We start from the raw sequence: 27,636 nt of genomic DNA, 5'->3' as shown, positions 1-27,636 counted from the left end.
TGTGCAGTTCAACTTTCTTTGTGCCACGGCACCATAACATTGTTTATAGAGTGTATATCCAGGTTTTCAGTCATTCAGCTGGCCATGATATGAGCCTCGTGGTAACCTTTTGTCTGGTTTATACTTTGTCACAAATTGACTTGCATGGCCTTTGATAAGCTACTGCCCCTGTCTGAAATCGCAGCTTTCTAATCTGCAAAATGAGATAGCATACTCGCTACTTTTTAAGATCATTCATTATCTAAATTCTATGACTTTGGGCTGATCACCTTTATCCCAGAAGTAAGCAGGCTCTGAAATAAATAATTTATGAGGACACAAATATTCTGCTGAAAAGGTGATGCTTATAGATTCCTATGAGACAGATCACAAGGCATGAGGTCTCATGGCAACTTTCTGAATTTCTCCATGTCTGGATCTTGCCTGGCTCTTGTGGTTACAGTCCTCTTTCCAAAGACAATAGCAAAACCTCAATGAGTGCTGTCGTGTGCCAGACAACCTCCTCACTAGCCTTATAAAAATAATAATAAAAAAATTCTTGGATACGTTCTAAGTGGTGAGATACACATACTACGTAGACACTTCATTTTATCTGGAAAACAAAAGTTTAAAAGGAGAACAAAATGTATTTCTGACCATACTCATTCCATTCTTCACTTCGTATGCCACTAAATTCAACACAGAGAATAATGGGTTAGCTAGGAGCAAAAAATAATCTCTGATCATTGGAAATTTTGGCATACTTGGTTCCAGCTCAGTCACTGAGTTAATGTTTTGCTTAACATTTTTTTGACTCAGCTTTCTTTCTGTAAAATGGGGATAATGATGCTTTACTTTGTTCCTGAGGACATTGTTACACAGGACCACTGGAGAGAAGGGATCTGACTCTGGATTCTGTCTTTATCTCTTGCTCTCCATGTACTCAGGACTAATTTTTCTGAACCTTCTAAAATGGTGACCTGCATCTCATTGGATTGTTGTGAGAATTAAAAACAAACAAACAAACAAACTGTAGTTTAGTTTTGACCACTGGGCTGGTGTTCAACAAATAGTAGTATTTTAAAATTTTTTTATTTTTATTTTTTTTGAGATGGAGTCTTGCTCTGTTGCCCAGGATGGAGTGCAGTGGCACTATCTCGGCTCACTGCAACCTCTGCTTTCTGGGTTCAAGCGATTCTTCTGCCTCAGCTTCCCGTGTAGCTGGGACTACAGGCGCGTGCCACCACGCCCAGCTAATTTTTGTATTTTTAGTAGAAACTGGGTTTCACCATATTGGCCAGGCTGGTCTCAAACTCCTGAACTCGTGATCTGCCCACCTTGGCCTCCCAATGTGCTGGGATTACCGCACCCAGCCCAAATGGTAGTATGAATTGATACACAGAGATCATGCCCAGCCTGAAAGACTATATTTTCCTATTGTTAAACCCAAGATATGGAGCAAGATGACTGTTGCTTTAGAAAGCAGGAGGAAGGACGCATGATGTGGTCCCATTGCTTCTTTTTTTGAGATCTAGAAGAAGACATGAAATAGAGAAAAACATTGGGCTAGATCCTAACTACTTTTGCCACCTTTTGACAATTATTTCCTATTCTCTTGGCTTTTTTTTTAATTGTAATTTATGGAGTTCCAACTAGGTGACTGCCAATGTTTCCTCAGGCTCTGCAATGTTAGGGGTGAAAGATGGAGCTTTTCTCTTTTCCCCAGGAGCAGTCAGTCGGGATTTGATGCTTTCAAGATTCAAGTAAATTGTAGCTATGCCCTGGAGGTATAATAGGGAAATTCATGTGTGTTAAATCCATTGTACAGTAGGGAAACCTTAGTTTCAAGGATACCAGCAGCAATACTCTATTTGTAATTTTAGTAGCTCATGTAATTTTTTGGCGAGCATATTCACTAAGCCTCAGGAATATTTATGCCATTCTTTATTCTACTCAGACCAAAAGACTTAGGCTCTCAAAACTACATATGCATTTTTTTTTTGCACTCGAGTTTGATAAACAACAGGGTATGCTAATAATAATCATTATGAGAATTTTTTTATGATAAAAGTATATCTATGCCAAATTCTCTAGGCACCTAAGAATGCCAAACTGAATATATTGCCTAATAAAAGGACAGCCCAGCTCTATAAATCTGAAGCATAGTGAAGAAAAATTCTCCATAACCACCACCAACTGCATAATAAATAAAGCAACTATTCACCCATGTAAAACAAAGTAAAGAAAGAGCTTTAAAAAGCACCAGCACTTTGTATCCGAGGACTTTAAACTAGAAGCTGAAAACCTAGAAAGATATTATATGTTGAAAATGTCTACCAGGTACTCAAAAGTTAAATGAAACCTCTTAGATACTGGTTAAACCAACCAGCTATTGATATTCTAGCAGCTGAGTTAGTTAGAATAGGATATATGTGCTGCAGTAACACAAACACCCAAAATTTCAGTGGCTGAACATGTCAGATTTAACTTCATACTAATGTTAACTTACACGTAGGTTTGGGGCTCTTGGTGTTCCATCCTGTGCAGGATGGAGGTTTAACACTCTCATCCATCATCAACTGGGACATCTAGCCTGAGCCTTGGCTGCTTCATTCCAGCATCTCTGGTATGGTGGTGCTCTTCACTTCCAGCCATGAAAATAATGGAAAATGTCTAAGAGGCCATAAAGAAATTACATCCTTTTCTAACTACCTTGGGCCAAGAATAGTTCATACCAATTTTGCTCATAGCCCATTGGCCAGACTAGCCACATGACCTTAACTCTACTATGAAAGAGACTGAAAGAAAGAGTGTTGCATGGCGAACAATACTGTTTTGCTATAGCAGATCTGTTTTTATGCATCAGGGTAGGCATCCTAGCCAGCTTGGACTGCTGTAACAAAAATATTATAGACCAAATGGCTTAAAAACAACAGAAATAAATTTCTCACAGTTTTGGAGGCTGGATGTCCAACATCAGGGTTCCAGCCTGCTCAGGTTCTAGTGAGAGTCCTCTTCCAGATGCAGACTGTAGCTTTCTCATTGGATTCTCACTGGTCTTACAGCAGAGAGAGGGAAGCAAGCTCAATTCTGACTCTTATAAGAAGACTAATCCCATTCATGAAGACTCCACCTTCATGATCTCAACTAATCCTAATTACCTCCCAAAATCTGACTCCCTAATAGCATCACATGGATGGGCAAAGTTTCAACAAATGAATCCAGGAGGACATCAAAAACATTCATTCCAGAACAGTAGGTCTTTCCTATTTCTCTTTCCCTGCTGTGTCACCTTGAAAAGCTCACATGCCTTCTTGGACTACAGTACATTAAAGAGTGGACATCATAAAACTGCATTTGTCAAGTGATAGATTTGATGTCAAAAATCAAGTGGAATGGTGAACATAAAAGTATTGAGGCTACCATATGGCAGCATCCAAATGTGAGTTTATATGTGAATTCACATGAAAACGTGCACCCTGGTGCCAGGGTACTGTTGTTGAAATTCTGACACAGATACTTATCAAGCCACTTTCTTCAAGTTACTTGGTTTTTGTAAGTTTCAGATTTCCGTTACTTAAATGGAATAATGTAGTTTGTCCAAAAACCATCAGGGGTAAGTTATGCATTTCTCTTTAGATGATAGATGTAGAAATGTGGTCAAAATCCTTACACACTTAATAAGTGTAATGCAATGATAGATACAGTGAGTTAAGAGTCTTAGGCTACTAAAGATCCTCTTGAAGTCAGATAGAATGCCTTTAGCAGCAAGTAACAAATGACCTTACTCAAAATAGACTGAACCAATAAGGAAATTCATTATCTTCTATAACATCAAGTCCAGAGGTAGGATAATGTGACAGATCTTTAATGACTCACATTTGTATGATGCCTCCTCATTGACATTCTTTGTGCTAACTTCATGTTCAATCCAGGAATAGGGACTTTGTAGCAGTTCCAGGTGTTATGCCCAGACAACAAAGTTAAGAGGAAGAAGAAGGATCATTACTTATTGGTACTCTTTATCATGAAGAAATGTTTCCCAGAATTCCAGCCCTGTTTCTTTTTCTCAAAAGAAATCTTCTCAAAATTTATTTGCCAGAATTAAGTCATGTGCCCTTTATCAAATCTATCACTGGCAGAGGGAATGGGGTCACCACAATTGGCTTGGACTAAACCTGTCACACGGAGTTTAGCTGCATTTCCTTCTTTTTTAAAAAAGGTTTTCTTTGTGTGTGTTTTTTTAATTTGTTCATTTGTTTGTTTTTTATTAGCATCTGTGTATCTTTTGGAATCTAACCAGGAAACTTACCTTTGCTATGGCTATCAGGGGGTCCACCTGACCCCAAAGTGAGAATCATGGGCAGACCGAAGTAGTCTGGCCACCGGATTTTGTGAAAAGACAAGAATATTTTAGGCAGACATATTTAGATTCAAATTCTGACTCAGTCACTAGTGACATGAGCTTTGCTTACACCTCTTATGCTTCAGTTTCCTCTTCTATGAAACCTACCTCACAAGTCTTTTTGCATGACAAAATTGAATAATGCAGCATGCCTGGCACATAGTAGGTACTTACATAAGTGTTATTATTGGTAATAATATTAATATTAATATAATGAAAAACTAGAAGAAAGACCGTTTGTTGTATCTTATCCAATATCTTTTCTCGCCTGGTCATGTTAAGTGTATATTACCCTGTTTCCTTTCCAACAAACCTTGTGTCAATATAGATAGTTCTCATGCTTTATGCAAATGTAGCTTGAAAAATATGTCTGTCCTCAGTGTTCAAAAACAGGGGCATAGTTAATTAAATCGGAGTAAGACTGCATGGTGAAGAGGAGGAGCCAAGATGGCCGAATAGGAAGAGCTCCGGTCTACAGCTCCCAGCGTGAGCGACGCAGAAGACGGGTGATTTCTGCATTTCCATCTGAGGTACCTTGTTCATCTCACTAGGGAGTGCCAGACAGTGGGTGCAGGTCAGTGGGTGAGTGCACCGTGCGCCAGCCGAAGCAGGGGCGAGGCATTGCCTCACTCGGGAAGCGCAAGGGGTCAGGGACTTCCCTTTCCAGGGGTGACAGACGGCACCTGGAAAAGCGGGCCACTCCCACCCGAATACTGTGCTTTTCTGACGGGCTTAGGAAACGGTGCCCCAGGAGATTATAGCCCGCACCTGGCTCAGAGGGTCCTACACGGAGTCTCGCTCATTGCTAGCACAGCAGTCTGAGATCAAACAGCAAGTCCGCAGAGAGGCTGGGGGAGGGGCGCCCGCCATTGCCTAGGCTCGCTTAGGTAAACAAAGCAGCCTGGAAGCTTGAACTGGGTGGAGCTCACCACAGCTCAAGGAGGCCTGCCTGCCTCTGTAGGCTCCACCTCTGGGGGCAGGGCACAGACAAACAAAAAGACAGCAGTAACCTCTGCAGACATAAATGTCCCTGTCTGACAGCTTTGAGGAGAGCAGTGGTTCTCCTAGCACACAGCTGGAGATCTGAGAACGGGCAGACTGCCTCCTCAAGTGGGTCCCTGACCCCTGACCCCCGAGCAGCCTAACTGGGAGGCACCCCCCAGCGGGGGCAGACTGACACCTCACACGGCCGGCCAGGTACTCCAACAGACCTGCAGCTGAGGGTTCTGTCTGTTAGAAGGAAAACTAACAGAAAGGACATCCACACCAAAAACCCATCTGTACATCACCATCATCAAAGACCAAAAGTAGATAAAACCACAAAGATGGGGAAAAAACAGAGCAGAAAAACTGGAAACTCTAAAAAGCAGAGTACCTCTCCTCCTCCAAAGGAACGCAGTTCCTCACCAGCAACGGAACAAAGCTGGACGGAGAATGACTTTGACGAGCTGAGAGAAGAAGGCTTCAGACGATCAAATTACTCCGAGCTATGGGAGGATATTCAAACCAAAGGCAAAGAAGTTGAAAACTTTGAAAAAAATTTAGAAGAATGTATAACTAGAATAACCAATACAGAGAAGTGCTTAAAGGAGCTGATGGAACTGAAAACCAAGGCTCGAGAACTACGTGAAGAATGCAGAAGCCTCAGGAGCCGATGCGATCAAATGGAAGAAAGGGTATCAGCCCTGGAAGATGAAATGAATGAAATGAAGCGAGAAGGGAAGTTTAGAGAAAAAAGAATAAAAAGAAACGAGCAAAGCCTCCAAGAAATGTGGGACTATGTGAAAAGACCAAATCTACGTCTGATTGGTGTACCTGAAAGTGACGGGGAGAATGGAAACAAGTTGGAAAACACTCTGCAGGGTATTATCCAAGAGAATTTCCCCAATCTAGCAAGGCAGGCCAACATTCAGATTCAGGAAATACAGAGAATGCCACAAAGATACTCCTCGAGAAGAGCAACTCCAAGACACATAATTGTCAGATTCACCAAAGTTGAAATGAAGGAAAAAATGTTAAGGGCAGCCAGAGAGAAAGGTCGGGTTACCCTCAAAGGGAAGCCCATCAGACTAACAGCGGATCTCTCGGCAGAAACCCTACAAGCCGGAAGAGAGTAGGGGCCAGTATTCAACATTCTTAAAGAAAAGAATTTTCAACCCAGAATTTCATATCCTGCCAAACTAAGCTTCATAAGTGAAGGAGAAATAAAATACTTTACAGACAAGCAAATGCTGAGAGATTTTGTCACCACCAGGCCTGCCCTAAAAGAGCTCCTGAAGGAAGCGCTAAACATGGAAAGGCACAACCGGTACCAGCCACTGAAAAATCATGCCAAATTGTAAAGACCATCGAGACTAGGAAGAAACTGCATCAACTAATGAGCAAAATAACCAGCTAACATCATAATGACAGGATCAAATTCACACATAACAATATTAACTTTAAATGTAAATGGACTAAATGCTCCAATTAAAAGACACAGACTGGCAAATTGGATAAAGACTCAAGACCCATCAGTGTGCTGTATTCAGGAAACCCATCTCACCTGCAGAGACACACATAGGCTCAAAATAAAAGGATGGAGGAAGATCTACCAAGCAAATGGAAAACAAAAAAAGGCAGGGGTTGCAATCCTAGTCTCTGATAAAACAGACTTTAAACCAACAAAGATCAAAAGAGACAAAGAAGGCCATTACATAATGGTAAAGGGATTAATTCAACAAGAAGAGCTAACTATCCTAAATATATATGCACCCAATACAGGAGCACCCAGATTCATAAAGCAAGTCCTGAGTGACCTACACAAAGACTTAGACTCCCACACATTAATAATGGGAGACTTTAACACCCCACTGTCAACATTAGACAGATCAACGAGACAGAAAGTCAACAAGGATACCCAGGAATTGAACTCAGCTCTGCACCAAGCAGACCTAATAGACATCTACAGAACTCTCCACCCCAAATCAACAGAATATACATTTTTTTCAGCACCACACCACACCTATTCCAAAATTGACCAAATACTTGGAAGTAAAGCTCTCCTCAATAAATGTAAAAGAACAGAAATTATAACAAACTATCTCTCAGATCACAGTGCAATCAAGCTAGAACTCAGGATTAAGAATCTCACTCAAAACCGCTCAACTACATGGAAACTGAACAACCTGCTCCTGAATGACTACTGGGTACATAACAAAATGAAGGCAGAAATAAAGATGTTCTTTGAAACCAACGAGAACAAAGACACAACAGACCAGAATCTCTAGGACACATTCAAAGCAGTGTGTAGAGGGAAATTTATAGCACTAAATGCCCACAAGAGAAAGCAGGAAAGATCCAAAATTGGCACCCTAACATCACAATTAAAAGAACTAGAAAAGCAAGAGCAAACACATTCAAAAGCTAGCAGAAGGCAAGAAATAACTAAAATCAGAGCAGAACTGAAGGAAATAGAGACACAAAAAACCCTTCAAAAAATTAATGAATCCAGGAGCTGGTTTTTTGAAAGGATCAACAAAATTGATAGACCGCTAGCAAGATTAATAAAGAAAAAAAGAGAGAAGAATCAAATAGATGCAATAAAAAATGATAAAGGGGATATCACCACCGATCCCACAGAAATACAAACTGCCATCAGAGAATACTACAAACATCCCTACGCAAATAAACTAGAAAATCTAGAAGAAATGGATAAATTCCTCAACACATACACCCTCCCAAGACTACACCAGGAAGAAGTTGAATCTCTGAATAGACCAATAACAGGAGCTGAAATTGTGGCAATAATCAATAGCTTACCAACCAAAAAAAGTCCAGGACCAGATGGGTTCACAGCTGAATTCTACCAGAGGTACAAGGAGGAACTGGTACCATTCCTTCTGAAACTATTCCAATCAATAGAAAAAGAGGGAATCCTCCCTAACTCATTTTATGAGGCCAGCATCATCCTGATACCAAAGCCTGGCAGAGAAACAACAAAAGAGAGAATTTGAGACCAATATCCTTGATGAACATTGATGCAAAAATCCTCAATAAAATACTGGCAAACAGAATCCAGCAGCACATCAAAAAGCTTATCCACCATGATCAACTGGGCTTCATCCCTGGGATGCAAGGCTGGTTCAATATATGCAAATCAATAAATGTAATCCAGCATATAAACAGAACCAAAGACAAAAACCACAGGATTATCTCAATAGATGCAGAAAAGGCCTTTGACAAAATTCAACAACCCTTCATGCTAAAAACTCTCAATAAATTAGGTATTGATGGGACGTATCTCAAAATAATAAGAGCTATCTATGACAAACCCACAGCCAATATCATACTGAATGGGCAAAAACTGGAAGCATTCCCTTTGAAAACTGGCACAAGACAGGGATGCCCTCTCTCACCATTTCTATTCAACATAGTGTTGGAAGTTCTGGCCAGGGCAATTAGGCAGGAGAAGGAAATGAAGGGTATTCAATTAGGAAAAGAGGAAGTCAAATTGTCCCTGTTTGCAGATGTCATGATTGTATATCTAGAAAACCCCATCGTCTCAGCCCAAAATCTCCTTAAGCTGATAAGCAACTTCAGCAAAGTCTCAGGATACAAAATCAATGTACAAAAATCACAAGCATTCTTATACATCAATAACAGACAAACAGAGAGCCAAATCCTGAGTGAACTCCCATTCACAATTGCTTCAAAGAGAATAAAATACCTAGGAATCCAACTTATAAGGGATGTGAAGGACCTCTTCAAGGAGAACTACAAACCACTGCTCAAGGAAATAAAAGAGGATACAAACAAATGGAAGAACATTCCATGCTCATGGGTAGGAAGAATCAATATCGTGAAAATGGCCATCTTTCCCAAGGTAATTTACAGATTCAGTGCCATCCCCATCAAGCTACCAATGACTTTCTTCACAGAATTGGAAAAAAACTACTTTAAAGTTCATATGGAACCAAAAAAGAGCCCGCATCGCCAAGTCAATCCTAAGCCAAAAGAACAAAGCTGGAGGCATCACACTACCTGACTTCAAACTATACTACAAGGCTACAGTAACCAAAACAGCATGGTACTGGTACCAAAACAGAGATATAGATCAATGGAACAGAATAGAGCCAACAGAAATAATGCCACATATCTACAACTATCTGATCTTTGACAAACCTGACAAAAACAAGAAATGGGGAAAGGATTCCCTATTTAATAAATGGTGCTGGGAAAACTGGCTAGCCATATGTAAAAAGCTGAAACTGGATCCCTTCCTTACACTTATAGAAAAATCAATTCAAGATGGATTAAAGACTTAAATGTTAGACCTAAAACCATAAAAACCCTAGAAGAAAACCTAGGCATTACCATTCAGGACATAGGCATGGGCAAGGACTTCATGTCTAAAACACCAAAAGCAATGGCAACAAAAGCCAAAATTGACAAATGGGATCTAATTAAACTCAAGAGCTTCTGCACAGCAAAAGAAACTACCATCAGAGTGAACAGGCAACCTACAAAATGGGAGAAAATTTTCGCAACCTACTCATCTGACAAAGGGCTAATATCCAGAATCTACAATGAATTCCAACATATTTACAAGAAAAAAACAAACAACCCCATCAAAAAGTGGGCAAAGGACATGAACAGACACTTCTCAAAAGAAGACATTTATGCAGCCAAAAAACACATGAAAAAATGCTCATCATCACTGGCCATCAGAGAAATGCAAATCAAAACCACAATGAGATACCATCTCACACCAGTTAGAATGGCGATCATTAAAAAGTCAGGAAACAACAGGTGCTGGAGAGGATGTGGAGAAATAGGAACACTTTTACACTGTTGGTGGGACTGTAAACTAGTTCAACCCTTGTGGAAGTCAGTGTGGCGATTCCTCAGGGATCTAGAACTAGAAATTCCATTCGACCCAGCCATCCCATTACTGGGTATATACCCAAAGGACTATAAATCATGCTGCTATAAAGACACATGCACACGTGTGTTTATTGCGGCATTATTCACAATAGCAAAGACTTGGAACCAACCCAAATGTCCAAAAATGATAGACTGGATTAAGAAAATGTGGCACATATACACCATGGAATACTATGCAGCCATAAAAAATGATGAGTTCATGTCCTTTGTAGGGATATGGATGAAATTGGAAATCATCATTCTCAGTAAACTATCACAAGAACAAAAAACCAAACACCGCATATTCTCACTCATAGGTGAGAATTGAACAATGAGAACACATGGACACAGGAAGGGGAACATCACACTTCGGGGACTGTTGTGGGGTGGGGGGAGGGGGAGGGATAGCATTGGGAGATATACCTAATGCTAGATGACGAGTTAGTGGGTGCAGCGCACCAGCATGGCACATGTATACATATGTAACTTACCTGCACATTGCGCACATGTACCATAAAACCTAAAGTTTAATAATAATAATAATAAAAAGACTGCATGGTGAAAATTTAAACGTTAGTGATGATGTTTATGTAGCATTTTTAGTAACATGTGGAATTATTTATGTTATAATATTAAAAATGTGTTTCCAAAATATGTACATATTATGATCTCAGCTATGGAAAAGAAAAACATTCAGTGGAAAAAAGCTTAAAGGGAAGAGCAGCAAATTCAATAAAATTTACATCTCATTGGAGAAATTACGTGTGATTTTTTGTTCTTTCATTCTGTATTATCCTGATTACATTTTTCAGTGTGTAGTAGCTATATAATTAAATGAAACTTTATTGAAAATAGAAATATAAATATGGACATATAGATAGATACATAGATCTTATCAGTTATTGAGCTTCTACCACACAAACATAGCTTTGTGTTAAACTCACTGTATAGGCATTGCCTCATGAATTTCTTGCTAATGTCCCAGGAGGTTGACACCATTATTTCTATTATTATTTCCATATGATGACATTGAGTCTTAACAGAAGTAAGTAAATTACCAAGATCGCCCATTCATATGAGGGAGCTGGGTTTAGAGGTGCTAGCCCCCAGCACCTGTGATTTGGACCACTTCAAATACCTCTCCCAGTATAAAGCAGAGACTCTAAGATAGGGAATCTTCTATAGGTGATTTAAATATACAACCAGGTGACCTGAAAGACATTATTCAGCGCAGAGATTCTTTGATTGCATGAGAGAGTAAAGTGGAATGCATGGTTTGGATCTGTGAGTGTCCAGCAGAAATTGATGTGCAAGTAAGTGAGAAATGCATGGTTTTGGTACAGATGAAATAAGGAAGAGCAAGATGAAAGTCATGGGAAGCAGAAAGTGGCATTTCTATTTTCCTGATTTTATTGCTGTATATGCATATGGAGACGTTGAGTATTTCTGGTAGAGACTGTTGTATACTGGACTTCCCAGTATATAGCGTTCATTTCACACAACACTGTGGCATGAAGACATGTGCCTTTCAGGGTGTGAAACAATGCTTGGTAAGTAAGAGTGGAAGCTCCTTTGTCTTGGAATGGGAGACACATGTAGTTGTTTAAAAGTCAAATAATTAAAGTACAAATTAAGCTGAAACAGCTAACATAGGCATATGATTCACCAGCGCTGGCTATGTCAAGAGAAGATTTGTGCTGGCACTTTTATGACCATAGTGATTCCAGCAAGGATTCTATAGTGGTGAGATAAGTTGAAAGAAGTTACTTGAGTTAAATTCCATAGTCATGGTTAAATCTGATCCTCCATATTTTAATTATTTCCTTGATGTTCACCAATATGATGATTTGACTGTGAAAAATTGTTCCTTGAATTTGGTTAGACCTTGACTATGTGAGTTGGAAAGAGAGCAGTCCCACAAAAACAAAGAAAGCAACAAACAAAAACCCATACCATTTGCGTCTGTGAATTTTGTCCATGTCATGTTGAAAAAATACAAATGGAAAGACGGTGTTTGTTGCTAATGGTTATTCCTAGATGACTTAAAATGGACAGAGCTCTGTGTCTTTAATGTGCATTGTGCAACAGATTATTTTAAAATGTCAATATCAAGCTATACATGCTTCCTGAACTTAAATACGATTTGGGAATGGAGTTGGATATGACCTCCACATAGTAAAATCTACCAGATCATGATGTAGCAATAAAATATTGATAGCACTTGCAAATTGATCATTAGAAAGGTGCTTGGGAAGTGTAAGAATAATATTATATTTATATTATAATTATAATATGATATTTGGTGTTTCTATGTGCTTAGCATCCAATACCTTTTGTTCTAGTAAGAGTACCCTGAATCTGGAGACATCTTCTTTCTGGGTTTGGTGAAGCTGACTCCAAGTTTAGTGTCAGGAGTTGAGTATGCAACCAGGCTTGGCCAACCAGGCCTCAGAGTTTTATTTAGGGACAGTGAGATAGCCCAGATTGAGCCATTCTGAGCCATTGAGTCTCCAAGGCTAAACTCTACTTTTTTTTTTTCTTAATTTTAGAGGAAGATATAATTTTCTGCTAAACATAAAAAACAGAGGATGTATATCTTCAGCTACTAGGTGGTGGGGGAGATAAAAATATGTAGAAAATATTTTTATACTGAAAACAAAAATATGGAAAAGAACAGAGTGTAAAAATGATGAATAAAAGCCATATCTTAAATACATGGAAGAGCCCCTAGATCCAGCCAAGTCTGAAATCATACTCACATCTGGACTTTTCAATTACATGAGCTCATAAAGTTATTTATTCTTTTTTTATGCAAGCTTGAATTGGGTTCTTTTCATCGAAGCATAAGAATACGCACTAGTAAAAAGTTATATATATATGAGTTATATATATAGTTATATATATAGTTTTATATATATGCATTATTTATAGTTATATATAGTTTTATATATATATATGAGTAGGAGTGGTGTGGGGGAAGGTTTTGCTATAGTCAAAACATTGGTAATATAACAAAATAGTATTGTAAGTTGTACATTTAAAAAAACAAAATAACTTCTCAATGTTTTACTGTCAAATGGAATGACTTGTTCGAATTAATAAAACTAACAAGCATCACTTGCAGCAGGTTATAGAATACATCAAGATTTGCTCCTTGTGGTTGGTTATTCAACTTGATGAGACAACGACAGCTGATCACTGCATTCAGCTGTCAGTGTTTGTGTACTTTATACAAGAGAAAGTGATCAAAGACAAAGGCTTGTGTTATGAACCATTGCATCCAAAAAGAAAAGACAATGATATGTTCAAGCTTATCAAAGACTTCTGCTAAAAGCATAAAAACACACTGTCACATATGGATGGATCTACACCAATGCTGCCCTTGCTAAGCTTGGATAAATCCCAGCATTGCTTTCTAAGAAAGAAGTACCTCACAGCTTCATTACAGATTGTATGTTTCACAGTCACGAAAAGGCTGCAAAACCCATTCATCCTAATCAAAGGATGCCTTGCTTACCACAGTGAATGTAGTCAACTTCAGGGGAGCACATTTTCTCAGTTATCATTGATTCTATTTGTTTTGTTAATAAATTGATGGAGAGCACTGCTTTTCTATTGCATATTTCATGTAGCTAGATAATTACTCATATGTATTCTTCAAATGTGCAACATGAAAATCTCTTTCTTTATAACTGAAACAATGGTTTATTTGACGATTTGGAAACAAGCATGCATAGCATATACACTCAAATACTTAAATATATCAAATTTATATTAGATAAAACCAAGATAAACCTAACAATAGCCAGAGTGAAGTTATTTCACATTATTAAGAAACTCTAAGTGGGTTAAAGGGGCTGTATAACGTAATTATTTGATTACTGGTTTATTTTTTTCCCTTAAAGACAGAGTTGTTGTAGAAAACATAGGAACAACTTTCACATGTGAAGTGACAAAGCATTTGCAACATTTGCATTCCAGTTAATTACTGCTATGTAAGTACTTACTACTGCTATTTTGTTATAGGTTTTCTGGATATTTTGTAGATCCTTTTCTTTCTTTATAATTAGGTGATCTTCTCTAGTATGTTCTCTAGTATAACGCCTTAATTCCCTCCTTTTATTTTCTTGTATCTACTGTAAGTTTTTGTTTTGTAGATATCATGAGACTTACTTACATAAAACATCTTGTAGATATAGCAGGCCATTTTAAGTTGATAACTACTTAAATTTAATTGCATTAAAAAAACCCAAGATTTTTACTTCACTTTCCCTAACGTTTTATGTTTTTGATTTCACAATTTACAGTTTTTTACATTGTATATTTCTTTAAAGTTACAGTAGTTATTATTAGTAGTAATAGTTTTGTCTCCTAACAAATTATCTTAAATATATTTGACTTACACAGTACTATTACAGTATTAGAACATTTTGAATTTGTCTGTGTACTTTTACCAGGTAGTTTTATTCTTTTATGTTTTCATGTTACTATTTAGTGCCTTTTTCTTTCAACTGGAAGAACTCTTCAACATTTCTTATAAGACAGGTCTGGTGGTGATGAACTACTTCAGCTTTTGTTTGTCTGAGAAATTCTCTTTTTGTTTCAGAAGGACAGCATTTTCCAGTTATAATATTCTTGATAGGCTTTTTTTTTCCCTTTGACAATTGAATCTATTATCCCGTTTTCTCCTGGCCTATAAGGCTTCATCTGAGACATGAAACCTATAAGGTTTCACTTCTAACTAAGGCTAGTTTCTGCTAGCCTTGTTGTAACTCCTTTATATGTGACATGCTCCATTTCTCTTCTTTAATACAGAATACTTTTTGTCTTTGATTTTTGACTGTTTGATTATATATCTTGGTACAGCCTTGTTTGGGTTAAATCTTATTGGAGACCTTTGACCTTCCTGTCATCTCCACGTTTGGAAAGTGTTCTGTTATTATTTCTTTAAGTTTTATTGTTTTTTGTCTCTTTTTTCTTCTTTCAAGCTCTTATAATGCAAACATTGGCTCTTTTTATTTTTCCATAAATCCCATAAGCTTCCTTCACTCTTTTTCATTCTATTTTTTCCTTCTTCTATATGTATTTTCAAATAACTTATCTTTGAGTTCACAGATTCTTCCTTCTGCTTGATCAATTCTGCTGTTGACAATCTCTGTCATTTTTCATTTCCTTTATTGTATTTTTCATCTGCAAAATGTCTGTTTGATTTTTTAAAATAATCTCAATCTGTTAAATTTATTAATTTGATTATTGTTTTCTTGACTTTGTTAAATTGTTTCTCTGTATTAATTATTGAGTTTTGCTGAGCTTTCTTAGAAAGAGTTAGTTTGAACTATTTGTCAGACAGCTCATAAATCCCCATTTCTTTAGGGGTGGCTTTAGTGCTTTGTTATTCCTTTGTTGGTGTTATGTTTCTCTGATTGTTCTAATCATTGTGGCTGTGCATTGGTGTCTAAACATTTGAAAAAGTAGGGATTTATTTCAATCTCTGGAAACTGGCTTTTTTTCTGGGGAATCCCAAAAATGGTCTGCCTGTCCAGAAATTCTGGGCAGGCCACCTGGAATGGTGTATGGAGAGGCTTGCTGTTAGAGTCCTTGGGTAGACTGGTCTAGTGCCTGGATCAGTGAGTATGTGAGCTGGGTTTGTGGGGTTAGACCTGCAGCCTGAATTCACTGAGCTAGACCTGTTGATTTGATCTATAGAGATGGCACTGGAGCCTGGGTCTGTGAGGGCAGGCCTGGAGCCTGTGTCTATTGAGACCACCCTAAAGCCTGGGGTCATAGGAGCTGAAATGACACGGGGTGGGTCCCTGAGCCTAAGTATGCAGGAGCTGGCTAGGTACTGGGATGGGCCTGGAGACTAGGTCCACTGGAATGGGCTTTGAGGCTGGGTATTAAGAGGTGGGCCTGGGTTTCTGGGTCCAAAGGAGCTAGCCTAGAGCCTGAGTCTGCAGATGTAATCCTGGAACTTCAGTCTGTGGAGGCCAGCCTGGCAACAGGGCCCACAGGGCTGGGTCTAGACCTTAGTTCTGTCGGAGCAGGACTAGATCCTGGATATACCAGAGCCTGGGACTGGCATGGAGCTTGGGACTGGCCTAGTGCTGGAACAGACATGGAACTTGAGTCCACCAGTGCTGATCTAGAATCTGAGATCACAGGTGCTGTCCTGGAGTTTAAAGCCACAGGAGCTAAAATAATGCCTGAGTTTGTGGGGGCCAGCCTGGAGTCTAGGTCAGTTAAAGCTGGTCTGGGTTCTGGGGCAATGAGATCCAGTCTGGGGCCTGAGTCCTTGGAGGCCGGCCCAGTGCTAGGGTCTACTGTGGTAAGGGTGGAACAGGTCAAAATCCTACGTCTGCTTGAGCAGGAGCCAGAGGGGCTGTTCAGGAGGGTGGAGCCACAGGGACCAGCCTGGCAGTGGGCAGGCCTGAAACCTGTGTCTGCAGATGCTGACCTGGTACCAGAGGTCTTAGGTGCTAACCTAGTGCTGGAGTGGGCCTGAAGGTCAATGTTGTGTGGGTTGACTTGGTTCTGGGCTGGTCTGGAACCTCAAATGAGCCTGGAACCTGGAGTTGCAGGGCCTGGCCTGGTGCTGGGGTTGCCCTGAAGCCTGGGACCATGGAGATCAGCTTAGCATGAGAGTGGGCCTAGAGATAGCCTGTGGGGTAGGCCTCATGCTGGGGCAGCCTGAAGCCTTGGGTCACTTGGCTGAACCAGAACTGAGGCTGATCTGTAGCCCGGGGCTAATGGTTCACTGAACTGGCCTGGAGCCTGGGGCTGTAGGATCTCATCTGGCATCTGAATGCACCTGGAAGCTCAGCCTGCAGGTACTGGACTGGAGTGTGGAGCCCTGGGAGCCTACCAGTGCCGTATTATACTGGGGAAGGCTCAGTTTTGGGGTCTGAGGCAAAGTCTAGGGCTCACATACTTCCCCTTCTCCCATTCAGGGGTATCTCTCTCCACACTATACTGCCTGGGGGAAGACTGACATGGGTGATGTACATGAGCCTTTGTATTGTTGGAACATGATCAGTCAGATAGTGGCTTTGTGAATGGTGCTAAGAGTAAAATAATGTCCAAAATGAGGGAGATGAAACTTTTACTTTGGGGAACAGTGGCCATTCTACTCCTGGCATGTCGGTTTTCACTCTGGGTACCCATCTGGTTCGTTGCCCTCTCCTGTTTCCTACTCTCCTCAATGAATCTTTTCATATTTCTGTGCTACATTCATGTGCTGCAATCTATCACTGGGTTTCCTTATAATTTATGAAGATAGTTTTGTGCATGGACAGTTGTTCAAATTGATGTGTGTAGGGAGATGAGCAGAGAACAGTTCTATTCTGCCATTTTGCTGGCATTCAGCCTAAAGTTATATTTATTTGCAATATTATAATTATCCTTCCCATGAACGTTTTTCACCCAGGTGATCTTAGTGTAGAAAAAAAATCGAGGGTTGGAATCTTTCCTGATAAGGATGTGACAGGAGAAGCACATTAAATGCAAGCTTTTACATGGTTGTATCTCAGATATTAGCATCTAGTACACTGCCTGACACAATACAAGAGCTCAGCAATATTTTGTGATAGAAAGGATGAAGGAAGAGCCAGTTTTTACAAATGAAGAAAATTATATTCAAGTTGGAGAATGTCTGATGTGCTCCAGTTTCATCCTTTGTCACAATCGTAAAGACAGAGCTTCAGACTTAGGTGCCAGACAGAATTATTGTCACTTTGCACATTAAGCAAAGACCTGGAACCACTTATGTGTGAGTGATGACACACACAAGTCTATTTCAACAAAGGTGTCTCATTTTTCCAAAGTCATACACAAAATTTCTAACAGAGGAGTGATTGACCTCGCAAAATATGTTAATAAAAAATAAACAAGAAACATTGAGTTTGAAAATGTTGAATGTATTCTAAGGACTACTTTGAAAATAAAAATAAAGTATAGTAAAACCTTTCTTGCACATTTATGCTCTATCTATAATTTTAATAACTAACCCCTCAAGTGGTTTTAAATCAGAGGCATAAGGACACCTTTTAAGAACAAATGGCAGGAGTGTGGAGAAGGCTGCAGAGAGGTTAAGCATCATTGATGTATAGCAAGTGAGCACAGTGGTACCAAATGCACAGAAGCTGTCAGAAAGTAGAGACAGACCACTCTTAGTTTATGTTGTACAATCCTCTTGTATCAACCTCTGACCTGCAGAGCCAAGGAGACGGAAGACTCCACATTTAGCCTGTGCTCTGATCATTGCCCTTTCCTTCTTGCTCTGCCAAGTCCTCCGTTAACCCTGGATTGTCATTCTCAGGGCTCCTGCAGAGCAAGTCACAGGGTTCCAAATCTACCTGCCTCTTAATAAGGAATCCAGGTAGTATTCTGGGCTGGCCATCTACATTTGAGAATGAAGCTCTCAGAGCAGGAGAACCCAAGTCAGGATAGAGGAAGCATGCACTTGCAGAAAGAAAAAAAAATCAAGTGTTTGTTAAATCCAGCCTCATCGTTTATTCTTAGACCAATAGACAGATAGATATAACCCCAGTGCTGGAGTTCCCTAAAATAAAGACAAACAACCACTCTTAGGATGACCTTGATTTAATCTCCCAAGCCAGGCATAGCTGGGAGAGAAAATTTATTTGCATTGGTAGCTTTTCTCCAACCTCCTCATGGGCAACACAAAGGTTATAACCCTAATTCACAGGACATGAAAACATCCTGCCAGCACACAATGAGGTTACATCGCCGCCTCCGAAGTTCAGCTCTTTCCCCCATGAGGCCTTGGGAGCTACTCCTCTGGCCTCCAAGATGGCAGTGTACAAAACACATGTCTTTCTGTCCCACTATTAATTGTATATGGTATTTCTCTTTCCCACGGCAAACCTCCTATTTTAAATTATTCTCTTGAAGTATAAATTATTGTTGGCTCATGATTGGTCAAATAATGGGTTTGTGAATGGTGCTAAGAGAAACAGAATGTCTAAAGTGAGAGAAATGAGGCTTCTACTCTGGGGAACGATGGCCATTCCACACCTGGAGTGTTGGCTTTTGTTCTGGGTACCATTCTAAATGAACTTTCACAAGTGAATTGTGTTCAGAGGGAATTGGCAAGAATAAGGAAGGAATTAAAATTGTGCTACTTATCTTTGTATAGTGGAGGAACTGGAGCCCAGAAAATAAATGAACAATAGAACATGAGGGCAGGATCAATATATTTCAAGAAGCATCCTGTAAAAGTAGGACTTTTTTTTTTCAGTAATTCCCAAAGTTTGAATATACATTTATTTCAGTGAATTAAAATTACTTTGTAAACATCAGATAGGTCCTCAAATTAAAAACAAATAAACAAAAAAAGACTTTACAGGATATTGCGAGATTCCTGTGCTTAGAGGGTCCATAGACAACTAGGAAAAGCATCTGAATAGGATTTTGTAGAACACGAGTCAGCAAACTATAACCCCTGTGCCCAATTCAGCCTGTGGCCTGTATTACTGGGACTCAGCACCCCCACCCATTCATTTATATATTGTCTATGGCTGCTTTAGCTGTTTGAAGCAAAGTTGAGTAGCTACAGCAGGGACTTGGTGGTCCAAACCACCTAAAATATTTGCTAGCTTGCCCTTTAAAGAAAAACTTGCTAATCCCTGTGTTGAAGAAACTCAAGTGAGCATAACAAGACCCCGAGAGGTTAAATTTTTTGACTTCATCTTGCTGACTTCTTAAAAGAGAGAAATCTCCATTTGGAAGCAATGAAGAGGAAAATGATTTAATTTCCAAAAATACTTTGTAGAAACACACCCTTATAAATAAGTACTATAAAGGGAATTACGGCTTGATGGAGAATTTATGGAATATCTCATTAAAATAATCATGAGTGGGAGGCATTAATATTCTGAGTTTAACAGTTCATAATAGCTACTGCAAAGTCGTTTTAATGATCATCAACAAAATATTATTACCTATTTCCTTTTGAAATACATGGAATAATTTCACATTTCATCTCTGTAATGTATGCACGCAAAGCACATTGAGGGAAGAAGGAAGACACTGAAAGAATACAATTTTAAGAAATAAATGATAAATCTCTATGTAATAAAGGATACTCCAACTTTTATAGAACCTTATTCATAGTCTTAAAGTACATTTGAAAGGTTCAGACATGTTTTTTCTGTACCTGAAGTCAAGTAAGTCTTTTAGTTGCAAACATTATGTTCATTTCCATATGCTCATAACTTCAAAGATGGTGAATAGCAGACATTTTGCAAGATTTATTGGAGTGGTATTTCCTGTAGGCACTCATTTGGTGAGTTTTTATGTGATGAATGCATTTCTAATTGGGATTATTTACATAGGCATCTGGGTCCTGGTTAGTGATGGAAGAGAGGGACAGGGAGACTCAGGTTTAGTTGATGCTATGTTTGATTTAATGTTTTCCAGAGTGGAGCAAGGTTCCTGTTTTGCCATTTCTGCCAGAGATTTGATGTGATCTAGGTAGCTTTTATGGTTCCTTCCAGCTCTTAGTGTCTACAATTGTATATTCCAACAAAATTTATCTTTACAATCCCCTGGATCTATGTTAAATGGGAAAAGAGGAGAACATAAAGAGGCCACAAAACACTAGCTTAGACTGAAGATTTGTTGATTTTGTCAGTTGGGTTAGGATGAAAGGAAAGTACAAACAAATTTTACGAAATGAGGCTTTTTTTTTTTTTTTCAAAAGCTGACTGTGTGCCATCCTGGTGGGGCTTTGGAATAAAATGAGGATTTAAAATAAAAGTTTATAAATGGATATATTTACTCAAAACTGTTTTGATGCATTTATAATGTTGGCATTCCTCACTTAGGACAGCTATTAAAATAAGATATTTTTCAAAAATCACTATTAGGCTGAATATCTCTCTTGCCTAAAATAGTTTCTCCATTTAGACTCAAACAACAGCAAAATCAAGAATAATAACAGAAATTTTTCTCTATATGTCTAAGTTTGCAATAGCTAGATAGTTCTCATTTGAAGTTTTTATTGACAAAGAGCTCAGAGGAAAGTAATGGAAATTTCTGAAAGGAAGGATAAAGACTGGTTTGGAAGAGACATGTGAGAAGGAGAAGAAGATCAGGCTTATAGAAGCTGGGACTATCCATTCTGGTGAGTGTGCATTTAGGAGTTACAATTAAGACATGAGATCGTTGAACCCTGGCAGAAAAGTAAGCGTATAGCAAACATGTGCATCAGATCAGAGGAGAGAGGAATCTCCTCTCATTATTGTGCAATTTTTAACCTTGAGTCCATTCAGTTTTCCAATGTCCATATACAATCTAAACTGAGAGGCAGTAGAAAGTTACAAATACAGAGCCTGCCCTGGATTCTTCCCCATTGCATGAGATAACTGTGTGTTTTGTTTTGTTTATTTGTTGCTACACAACAAAATACTCCAGCATACAGTGGCTTAAAATAACAGTGATTTATTATTGCTCATGATGCTGAAGCTTGGCTGGTTGGGTCTTCTCCACGTGGCATTGGCTAAAGTTTCTCATGTGGTTCATTCAGGGGGGGAACTTGTAGGGCTGGAACATTCAAGAAGGCTTTACTCACAGATCTGGGTGCTTGGTTCTAGCTGTAGGCTGGAAAGCCTCAATTATTTCCCATGTGGTCTCTTGCTGTCTCTACATAGCATCTCTTAATTTTGTATCCTGTATCCAACGTGTTTTACATGAAAGCAAAAGTTGACACTGATGCGATCTCTTGAGGGCTAGTTCCAGATCTGAAACAGTGCTATTTCTACTGCATTCTATTAGTTACATAAGGCCAAGTTCAATAGACTCAGCCTCTTGAGAGGAGTAGCTGTAAATACTTATATCCTTCTGTGTTACCCACAGCTGCCTTTGGAGATAGTCTACCCAACCTGATTAGTGGAAGTGTTCAAAAAATACCAAATTAAAATCATGGAAAATAGCCTATGTCCTATTCAGGGAATGAGTGAAAGATGATGTCTAGATAGAATACCAAATTAGAACTTAGTTCTGTGAAATTTGAGCAATGATCATAGAAGAAAGTACAAAAATGTCTATGCAGTCATATACAGTTGGAAAATGCTTAACTGAACTTATTCAAAGAACTTTCTTTACTGTAGGACTTCTCAGCGCTTGTATTATGCTAATATGCATGCATCATTGATATCAAAATAATGAATGTATTAGGCAGCATTCCCTAGTGGACTTGATCACGAGTTTCTTTTTCAGGGAACACTCTATGCAATACATTTTGGGAAATGCAACAACATAAGAGACAGCCAGATAAATGATACATATGAAATGCCCTCAGAGACCTCAGGGAGATAAGGAAAGTAAAGAGAAAGCCCACCAAGCATAATGGGATGTGGAGGGAAATGCCAAATACGTGGAGTGAGGATCCCTAACTTTCATTTCTAATCCTATTGGCATAGGAGTAATTTCATCTATCTGAGCTCAGATCCATAGAATGGAAATAATAATGTTACCTTTCATGCAGAATGGTTCAAGGGTTTGATTATGATATAAATTATAACTTTGTGTGAAGTAATTTCCAAGTTTTTCATGATCAAAGAACAGTTTTGTCATTATTTTTCTGTTACTCTCATGATTTAAATTAGCTTACCAAACAGTGGTCAAGGAAAGATTTAAGGGTAAATCTTTGACACACTGTAAATATTTGTGCCTAAACAACTTAATTTGATTTTTATTAATAACTATTCAAGCAATTGGTTGGTCTCTCTGGTGCCAGCAGTGTCAAAGGATTCTACTACATGGATTTACAGCAGAGTTATTACATCTCCTGTTGGCCATTTCTTTCGTCTCTTAGTTTTAAAACGTGCTGGTCTCTTCATCTTCATTCTTCATTCCTGACACTGTGTCTACAAAATAGCACAAAGAGAAAAAAGAGGAAGAGAAGATAATATTTGTCTCAGATGATAGTGATCTTGAGGCATGCTTTAAAAATGGTGTAAAGAAAGTAAAAACTTTTAAGAACTATGAATTAAGGACATTCAGGAAATTGTATCATGTCACAGTGATTTTTGTCTTTCATATTTCCACCAGGAAACACAGATGTTCTCTCTCTTTTTGTGAATCACATGTCTACTAATCTTAAAAGTTGTGTTTATCTTATTCTTCTAAGAGTGAGTGCTTTAGGGTTCTGAATCAAGCTGTTTCACATCTTTGAACAGTTTTGTTAATATCATCTGGTATAACAGAACCTGTCATTATGCAATTATTGAACAGTCCTTTTGGTTGCAAAATCTGAAATTTAAGCCGCATTAAAGCTGGATTCAAAGAATGAGATATATCAAACCTAGGCTTAACATATAACAGGTGCTTAGTACATTTTGTTGATATGTTCGCTGCTTTAGTGGAGCTCTACAATGCAGTAGGAAAAAATCTGATAGAATAATTTATTTCAGAAAACTTGCATTCTTCTTAAGAAGTCTAATATATTTTATCATTTTAATCTCTGACAAGTCCTAGAATAAGAAATATTTGTCTTTCTTTAATGCATAGTTTTCAAATATATCTGAAGAAATATTTTTTTAAATTAATACTTAGCCATATGTAGGAGAGGGAGCAGAGGGCAATGCAGAGGGTTTTGGAAACCAACTTTGAAGTTTCTCTGAATTCTTCAGTCAACTCTATGATTACAAACTGGCAGACTCTCTTCATGAATTTGTTTTACTTAGGTTTAATATTTTCTGAAAATTGCATAGCCCAGAAAAATATCTGGCTTACTTGAATCTAATGATTAAGATATATATTATAATCTTGTGTGAGGTGGTTTCAAAGTTTTCATGATCAAAGTACGGTTATATTATTATTCTATAAACCCCCTTGATATGAGTTTGCTTACCAGACAAACTGCATCTATTAACAGCTCCTTTTTTTTCTTATGATTATTAATCTGGGACACATGTTTCAACCAGAGTCCCTTACCAGCACAAGCTAACCACAGTGACTTTATGTAATTTCAACCAAAACAAAAAAGGAGAAAAAAGTTTGTTATTTTGTTTAAACAGGGTAGTATAAATAGAAGCAGATTTTTCTGAACATGAAAAATAGCTCACAAACCCCAATTTCTGCTGTTGAAATATCCAAGGACCTAGAGCAGTAGTTCTTAATTTTGATTGCACATCATAAACACCTGAGGAGCATTGATAAAGAAAATGCCAATGCTTCAGCCCCAGCCCCAAGCATTTATGTCTGGATTTATGAGACAGTCCTGGATTCTAGTATTTTTTAAACCCTCCAGATTATGCTAATTTATAACAAAAGTTGAGACTCTCAATCCTCAGTATTACTAATTAGATTAAATGATATAAGTGAGATACACATTTTTACAGAGGTAGAATTACCTGTCTGAGACAGAGAGTGAAGGCATTGTCTAATAACAAGACACCTCAGTTAAGGTCATTGTTACTTTTGAAAGGAAGGATCACTGGTTTTAGTCTATTTCCAATGTTGTTGTATGATCTTTGTCATAAATTAAATCTTCCTAAAGCAATCATGCGGGATGTAAGTGAACATTAAAAGTTAGGAATTGGGTAAGAACCTGGAAAAGAATTCCTCCTAGCTAGATTACTTTAAGCAACTTATTTAACTCCATCTCTCTAACTTTCAGTTTCTTCATCTTCATTCCAATGAAAGCACCTGTGTTACAGACTTCTGTAAAGATTCAACAATAAAACATACATCAAAACAGCCTGCACAGTTCTCAGTTCTGTTGGCACTCAATAAATAGTAGTGGATTCTAGGTCATTAATTCCAATACAGCTAATTTTGTGTTTTTAAGATAAATGCCAAGAATAAGCTTCAAAATTAGCCAAGAACTAAAGTAAATAGAAAACTTGCTTTTAATTAGGACCCTGAAGTTGTGGCAATATAACTTGATAAACATATACCATCTCAGTCTGCACTGCCAAATATTAACAGAGAAATGCCCTGCCAAGTGTTATTAGACAACTGCATTTGAGAAATATATTTCTGTGCTTTTTTCATGTAAACATTTGCATTATTCAGTCTAAAAAACTAATATTTGTTCCTATGCCCTCCCCCATGATCTCAGATTAGTAGGATGACATTAATGATCTTGCTTTTTACATTTACTATGCATTTAAAGAAGGGCCATGGTGGCTGAATGTGTGCATGGTATAGAAAAGGTAAGAAAACAGCTCTCTCGAATTGTATTAACACATGTAGAGCTGTAGTCTTTCAATTTAGTTGATCTTTGAATTGATTTTTATTTTTCAGTGTATGAAAAATTTCTAATATTCTGGAGTCAAAACTCTCAATTCTCTCCTATGTTATTTTATTGCATGAATAGAAAAGTCTTGCCCCTCCTTGATGTATTCATTACGTATATTTGCTTTTTAATTAAAAAAATATGTTTGGACTGGGCGTGGTGGCTCACACCTGTAATCATGGCATTTTAGGAGGCGAGGCTGGTGGATTGCTTGAGTTCAGGAGCTCGAGACCAGCCTGGGCAACATGGTAAAACTCCATCACTATGAAAAAATGCACACACACACACACACACACACACACACACACACACACACAAAAATTAGCCGGGCTTGGTGGTGTGTGCCTGTAATCCCAGTTACTTGGGGCCTGAGGTAGGAGAATCACTTGAGCCCAGGAGATTGAGGCTGCAGTGAGCCAAGCTTGCACCATTCCTCTCCAGCCTGGATGACAGAGTGAGACCCTTTCTCAATAAACAAATATAGATAATAAATAAATGCTTGAATTGTATATTTAGTAATTTAATATAGTTAGAATTAAGTTTGATATATGTTCTTACACAAAGAACAGTATTGATTTTTAATATTGGCATTTAGAAAAGTTTAGCATATGAAACAATTTTGAATTATTTTCATAATATCATTCCATCTCTATATTTAAAGTAGATGAACAAATGTAATATAAAAACTTATCGTGGTACACAAGGTGCTTGAAAATTCAACCCTAACTTCCTTCTCTGACCCACACCCTACCCCCTACATTGGCTTGACTCCTAGGAAACATGCTCATTCACTACAGAAAATCCAGCCAGCCCTGGATCCTGCCACATACTTTCAATTCACAACTTGATGCATTTACACCCACTGATGCTGCCTCTTCAACTGGTAAGTTTATAAAGATGAGGGAGGGAAAATGAATAATGTCTCTCAGAAATTTCCTATATGCCCGGCAATATCAACAATTATTTTTATATCTTTTTATGCCCATAAAATCTTTGGGTGAAACTTATTTTCTCCCCATTTTCATACCTGGGAGATCTAAAGTTGTGAGGTGAGAGGAATGTGACTAGTGTACCACAGCTGGAAGTGGCTAAAATGGGATTTTAAAATCTAGGTACGTTTCAAACCAAAGAGCACTTCCTTACAATCAGTACAATGTTGTTTCCAGTTTCAAGGTTTCTGCTTACAGCTCAGACTCTAGTCACCTCATTTCAACATATGTCTACATATGTTTCTATTCGTAACGTATTTTTCAAGTATTATACTAGGGGTACAGTATTTTTGCCCCCTCACTTATGATCTTATGAGCTCTTTGAGGAATCATATATAGAATTAATGTTTGTGTCTTAAGCAGTCAGCACAGGGCGGGACAAGAAGAAGATGTGAAAACGATGTATGTTGGGTTGATGGATAGATGGATGCAATTTGATTTCACAGTATTTTCTATTCTCTTATTTTGCTTTCCATTTTAGTTATATTACACCTTCCAGAATAAAATTACATTATAATATATGTAGCATCCAAAATGGATTGGACGGGGCTTTTATTTTAATTGAAGACAGAGTATTACAGTTGTATGAGTGATATCACACCTCTGCAAGAGAAAAATTCTATTTTTCTATTCTTTTTAAATATATACTGAAGACTTTGCATAGGAATTGTTTCCAACCCATAAAATTATTTACTGCAGCAGTAAATAGAAAACAAAATCAATTTCCCTCCAAAAATTTATGAGTGGTCTAGATAGAGCTTTAGCTAATATATCTCAAGGAGATCTTTCAATAGGCCCTCACTGCTGCTATATTTCTTTTAAACTACACTCCACATTTCCTAATCAGCTATGTCTAGACATTAAAGTAAAATTTATGATAAAAATAGAAAAGCCTGAAGTCCTTGAATTCCATTGATTTGAATAAAGGATACTTTATTCTGTAATTGTTCAATAGTTGATTTTTCCTATTATTAGTTTTATTACAATATTTTTGAGTCAGAGAAATAGAAGCACATTTTCCCACATTTTATTCTGTCAAATCTAAGGTAGGGAAAGTTTCCTACATGAATAATGTTAGAAGCAAATGAACCAAAAAA

The sequence above is a fragment of the Pongo pygmaeus genome, chromosome 18, assembly GCF_028885625.2.
Source record: "Pongo pygmaeus isolate AG05252 chromosome 18, NHGRI_mPonPyg2-v2.0_pri, whole genome shotgun sequence".
Classification (NCBI taxonomy): domain Eukaryota; kingdom Metazoa; phylum Chordata; class Mammalia; order Primates; family Hominidae; genus Pongo; species Pongo pygmaeus.
The sequence above is the reverse complement of the archived record's forward strand: the minus strand, read 5'-3'. Positions refer to the sequence as shown.